We start from the raw sequence: 6,000 nt of genomic DNA, 5'->3' as shown, positions 1-6,000 counted from the left end.
AAGACGGGAGAATAAATGAAGGACTTCATAATTACTGGCTGAAAATTTTCCAGGTATGATGAAAGCTTGTAAGCCATTAACACAGAAGCTCAGTTAATTCATGACAAGAAATATGACAACTATACAAAGACACATCATAATTCATGGTTTAAGACAATCAACCAAAGAAATGTAACTATAAGGAAAGACAGACACAGTAGAACAAAAAATGGGGATGACAGCAGATTAGGCAAATGAAACAATATTAGCCAGAGGACACTGGTGCCACATCTTAAATGCTGCGATAAATATAATTGACTCAGAATTCTATACCCAAGAAAAATACATATCAAAAACAAGATAAAATACATTTTCAGACATACAACAACTATAAGACTGAATCTCCACCAACAGACCAACGTAACAAGTGTTTTCTAAAAGGTCTCAAGTCAGAAGGAATTTAAAACCAAGTGAAATTCTGGATCTACAAGGGGAATGAACAGTACCCAAAAGGATAAACATGTAATATGTATTAAAAGGTAAATATAGGGACTTCCTTGGTCCAGTGGTTAAGGATCTGCTTTGCAATGCAAAGCATTTGCAAATGGCAAAGGTATGTTCCTTTGCCAGAGAGCTAAGATCCCACATGCCACTGAGCAACTAGGCCTGCATGTCTCAAATATAGTTTACATGCTGCTAGTACTAAGCATGCCCTCCTCAAATAGAGAGTCCCTCCCACAAGGAAGATCCTGCATGCCACACTAAGACCCAGTAGAGACGAAGAAATGATAAATGGATAAAACATTTTAAATTATCATAATTAATAATTATAGACTAGGAAGTTAAATATGCATACCATGGATTTAAAAACCACTTAAAAAACCATTACAGTTAATAAAGTGACAAAGGACATAAAAGAGAATCAGAAAAACTACTCTATCACAAAGAAGTCAGGGATAAAAAGAGACATGGAAAGAAAGAACCTGGGACAAACTGAAGATAAAGAGCAAGATGATCAAATTAAAGCCAACTAGAGTTACCCCTTCAGATGTGAACCCAGATTGAAGATATAACCCAGGGCCCAGACGACAGCAGATCCCCATACACTGCACAGTGTAGCCGAACAGAGCCTGTCAGGCAACAGGGCCCCATGTGCCTGGGCGCAGAAAAGCACCAAAAGTTTATATGGAACAGTAAATTAGAAGACTTCAATCATACAAAGTACATCTTCTGTTTATAAAGAAATGGCATTAGAAATCAATGTTCACTGGACAGAAGAATAAGGTGCTAGCATAGTGTGGACCTTCCCTCTTTTACAACTCTAATTCTTCTCAGAAGGGAACAGAAAAATTGACAGGACTTACATCTCTTCAATACTAGACATACGTGACATGCATAAACAGTACTAGACATTCATGTTTGATTTTCACGGTTCAGTCTCCTCTCTCTTCTTCTCGTTTGCTCATCCTGGGCAAGAGGGACTTCTGCTTTAACACACAGCTCAATCAATACACACAAAGCCAGATGACATTTGCAGCATCCTTCACATGAACCGGTGAAAACTTGTTTCCTCCTATTTCGTACTCTTGGCTCTTTTCAAGAAACCACAGCTCTTGTCCTACCTCCTGGGATTCCAGTCTTGTCAATTGCAGCAATGTTCCCATACACCAGGCCTCAATTACACCCAATGAAATTCCTATTTAGAGAGGCCATAATACATCCAAAAGGGGAAAAACCAGGCAGCTCCTTATTCTCCTCTCTTGTTCCTTCACTACATACATTCACTGAAAACCTGTGTAGCAAGTTTGTTACATACAAATGTTCAAGTATAAAGCTTTCAAAATGTAAAAGTGCATTTGCATGTGCAATCACATTAGTTAGTTCACAGATCTGACACATGTTATAGCGGGCACATCTAAAAAAAGTTGGCATGCATTTGTGTACTTTACAGTACAGAACAGTATGGAGTACAATAGTGCACTACTTCAAGCCTACACTGTCTGCAAAGAAGCATAAATGCAGTGGTAGTGAAGATGGTACTACTTTTCTATTTTTAAAGGTGTGCAGAGTTGCTCAGCTGTGTCTGATTTTCAACATATGGACTGCAGTCCGCCAGGCTCCTCTTGTCATGGGGATTCTCCAGACAAGAATACTGGGGTGGGTTGCCATGCCCTATCCAGGTACTGCAAGATTAAAATGTTTCTTTTAAAGTTTGTGTTTGTTTTTTTTATGTATTATTTCTGTGAAAAGTGTCATAAAGCTAATAGACTACAGTGATATATAGCCAATTGTCTTAGTTGGCTACCTAAGTAACTTTGCTGGGTTTTTGAAGAAATTGGGAGTTTTGAACACCCTTTTCAAATGTAACTTGTTCATATAAAGGGGACTTACTGTTCTGCTAAGACCTGTAGATCCAAAAGTGAACACAGCCCCTCCAGGTCCAAGGAAGTCACATTCTTGGTTGGGATTTTACAGGAAACATGAGATCTCCATAATTCTAGTCATTTCAGTTTTTTCAAAAGACCTTGATCAGGACAAACAAATACCAAAGTAGAAATAGTCATTGTGTTTCTACCCACTTCTAGAAAGGGTTGCTAAGTTCTCAATGCTGGATCTTGTAATGCTGGTGGACTAGATGGAGAAGTGATGTGAACAGAAATAAGGAAGGTGAGACAGGTAGGTCAGAATGTGAGGTAACAAAGACAAGGTATTTAGAAGGTGAAGAATTGAGAGAGATTTGAGACCTGAGTTTAAAAAGCAGTTTTCAAACCAGATTGGGTCATGTGGTATGTGTAATCTTCACTTCAGTCTCTAGAAGATCTCTACTGACCAGTCTGCCTCTATTTTCTGGAGCACAGTTCAGATCCATCTAGCTCTTTCTCATTGCTGCTCCTTTCTCCTGGCTTCCACACTGTGCCCAGCCGTTCACCCTAATCAACAACACCCTAATGTTGTTGTTGTTGTTGTTGTTGTTGTTCTTTAAGGCAAGTGCAGCAGGCTACGTACAAAATGATCTATTCTCTGCTCCTCTTTCAAAACTGAAAATAGTTTGTTATATAGCCATGAGCTCAATAGCTACAAGACTGCACTTCCTACCCACTCGTGCTCTTAGTCATGACTAGTGACTTAAAAATGCAAGCAGATCTGTAAGAGGGATTTCTTGGAAGACTGCCTTCAAGGAGCTGATGTAGCTGAGTGATGGGATTCTTCTTTTCCCTACTGTCTTCCTAACTGTTGTCTGGATTTTAGTTGTGATGTCTGGAACTCCTGCACTTGTATTTGACAATAATGTAACCTTGGAAAAGTACAGAATGGGAAAGACTAGAGATCACTTCCAGAGAAGGCAATGGCACCCCGCTCCAGTAATCTTGCCTGGAAAATCCGATGGGCGGAGGAGCCTGGTAGGCTGCAGTCCATGGGGTTGCTAAGAGTCGGACACTTCTGAGCGACTTCACTTTCACTTTTCACTTTCATGCATTGGAGAAGGAAATGACAACCCACACCAGTGTTCTTGCCTGGAGAATCCCAGGGACGGGGGAGCCTCATGGGCTGCCGTCTATGGGGTCGCACAGAGTCGGACACGACTGAAGCAGCTTTGTAGTAGTAGTAGTAGAGATCACTTCAAGAAAATTAGAGATACCAAGGGAATATTTCATGCAAAGATGGGCTCAATAAAGGACAGAAATTGTATGGACCTAACAGAAGCAGAAGATATTAAGAAAAGGTGGCAAGAATACACAGAACTGTCCAAAAATATCTTCACTACCTGGATAATCACGATGGTGTGATCACTCATCTAGAGCCAGACATCCTGGAATGTGAAGTCAAGTGGGCCTTAGAAAGCGTCACTACGAACAAAGATAGTGGAAGTGATGGAATTTCAGTTGAGCTGTTTCAAATCCTGAAAGATGATGCTGTGAAAGTGCTGCACTCAATATGCCAGCTAATTTGGAAAACTCAGCAGCGGCCACAGGACAGGACTGGAAAAGGTCAGTTTTCATTTCATTCCCAAAGAAAGGCAATGCCAAAGAATGCTCAAACTACAGCACAATTGCACTCATCTCACATGCTAGTAAAGAAATGCTCAAAATTCTCCAACCCAGGCTTCAGCAATACATGAACCGTGAACTCCCTGATGTTCAAGCTGGTTTTAGAAAAGGCAGAGGAACCAGAGATCAAATTGCCAACATCCTCTGGATCATGGAAAAAGCAAGAGAGTTCCAGAAAAGCATCTATTTCTGCCTTATTGACTATGCCAAAGCCTTTGACTGTGTGGATCACAATAAACTGTGGAAAATTCTGAGAGAGATGGGAATACCAGACCACCTGACCTACCTCTTGAGAAATCTGTATGCAGCTCAGGAAGCAACAGTTAGAACTGGACATGGAACAACAGACTGGTTCCAAATCGGAAAAGGAGTACGTCAAGGCCGTATATTGTCACTCTGCTTATTTAACTTATATGCATTTTACATCATGAGAAACGCTGGACTGGAAGAAACACAAGCTGGAATCAAGATTGCCGGGAGAAATATCAATCACCTCAGATACGCAGATGACACCACCCTTATGGCAGAAAGTGAAGAGGAACCAAAAAGCCTCTTGATGAAAGTGAAAGAGGAGAGTGAAAAAGTTTCCTTAAAACTCAACATTCAGGGAATAATGATCATGGCATCTGGTCCCATCACTTCATGAGAAATAGATGGGGAAACAGTGGAAACAGTGTCCGACTGTATTGTTTTTTGGCTCCAAGATCACTGCAGATGGTGACTTAAGCCATGAAATTATAAGACGCTTACTCCTTGGAAGGAATGTTATGACCAACCTAGATAGCGTATTGAAAAGCAGAGACATTACTTTGCCAACTAAGGTCCGTCTAGTTAAAGCTTTGGTTTTTCCAGTAGTCATGTATGGATGTGAGAGTTGGACTGTGAAGAAAGCTGAGCGCCGAAGAATTGATGCATTTGAACTGTGGTGTTGGAGAAGACTCTTGAGAGTCCCTTGGACTGCAAGGAGATCCAAGCAGTCCATTCTGAAGGAGATCAGCCCTGGGGTTTCCTTGGAAGGAATGATGCTAAAGCTGAAATTCCAGTACTTTGGCCACCTCATGCGAAGAGTGGACTCACTGGAAAAGACTCTGATGCTGGGAGGGATTGGGGGCAGGAGGATAAAGGGACGACAGAGGATGATATGGCTGGATGGCATCACTGACTCGATGGACGTGAGTCTGAGTGAACTCTGGGAGTTGGTGATGTACAGGGAGGCCTGGCGTGTTGTGATTCATGGGGTCACAAAGAGTCGGACATGATGGATTGACTGAACTGAAATGAACTGAACTGAACCTTGGAGATGGATACCACCCAAGCTCTGGCTGGCCCACCTCCAGCTGTGTTTCAGTGGGAGAGAAAAATCAAATTTATCTTGCTAAAGTTATAGTTGTTTTAGTTTTTTTGCAATGTGCTTCCCAACTTAATCCTGATACTACTATGTGTTTATTATGATATTGTCTTATTATTTTGTTGGGTTTAGTGAATATATTTATATTTTACATTTCTCTAATTTTTTATTTTATAAATTAGTTCATCAACCATTATACCTAAATTGTATAAATGCAAAATTATTATTGTAAGCATGCTTTCAATGGATTTGAATTTTTATACTTTCTTATCTTCTTTCAATTCTTGTTTTTCCCATATTTGTACAGCCTGTAACATGTCCTCTCTTATAACCTCATCCACAGCCATATCTGCAAGCTAAAACAGACTGAGAGCTGTGTGGGGAGAACCAAAGAAGAACACATTACAGACATGAATGAAGGGTTGTGGCCCTTGTTACTCATCATGAATGTTCTGAAGTAGGATCACATTCCCCTGCCCTTCTGTGTGCCCACCAACCTCAGCTTTGCCATGATCATGGAAGATACTTCGGCCAGTGGAATTTGAGTAAGGTGATATGTCACTTCCAAATGGAAGTATTATTTTCTGTCCCACTAGATGGAATGCAGATATAATGACAGGAGCT

Source organism: Capra hircus, chromosome 29, assembly GCF_001704415.2.
Source record: "Capra hircus breed San Clemente chromosome 29, ASM170441v1, whole genome shotgun sequence".
Classification (NCBI taxonomy): Eukaryota; Metazoa; Chordata; class Mammalia; order Artiodactyla; family Bovidae; genus Capra; species Capra hircus.
The sequence above is the reverse complement of the archived record's forward strand: the minus strand, read 5'-3'. Positions refer to the sequence as shown.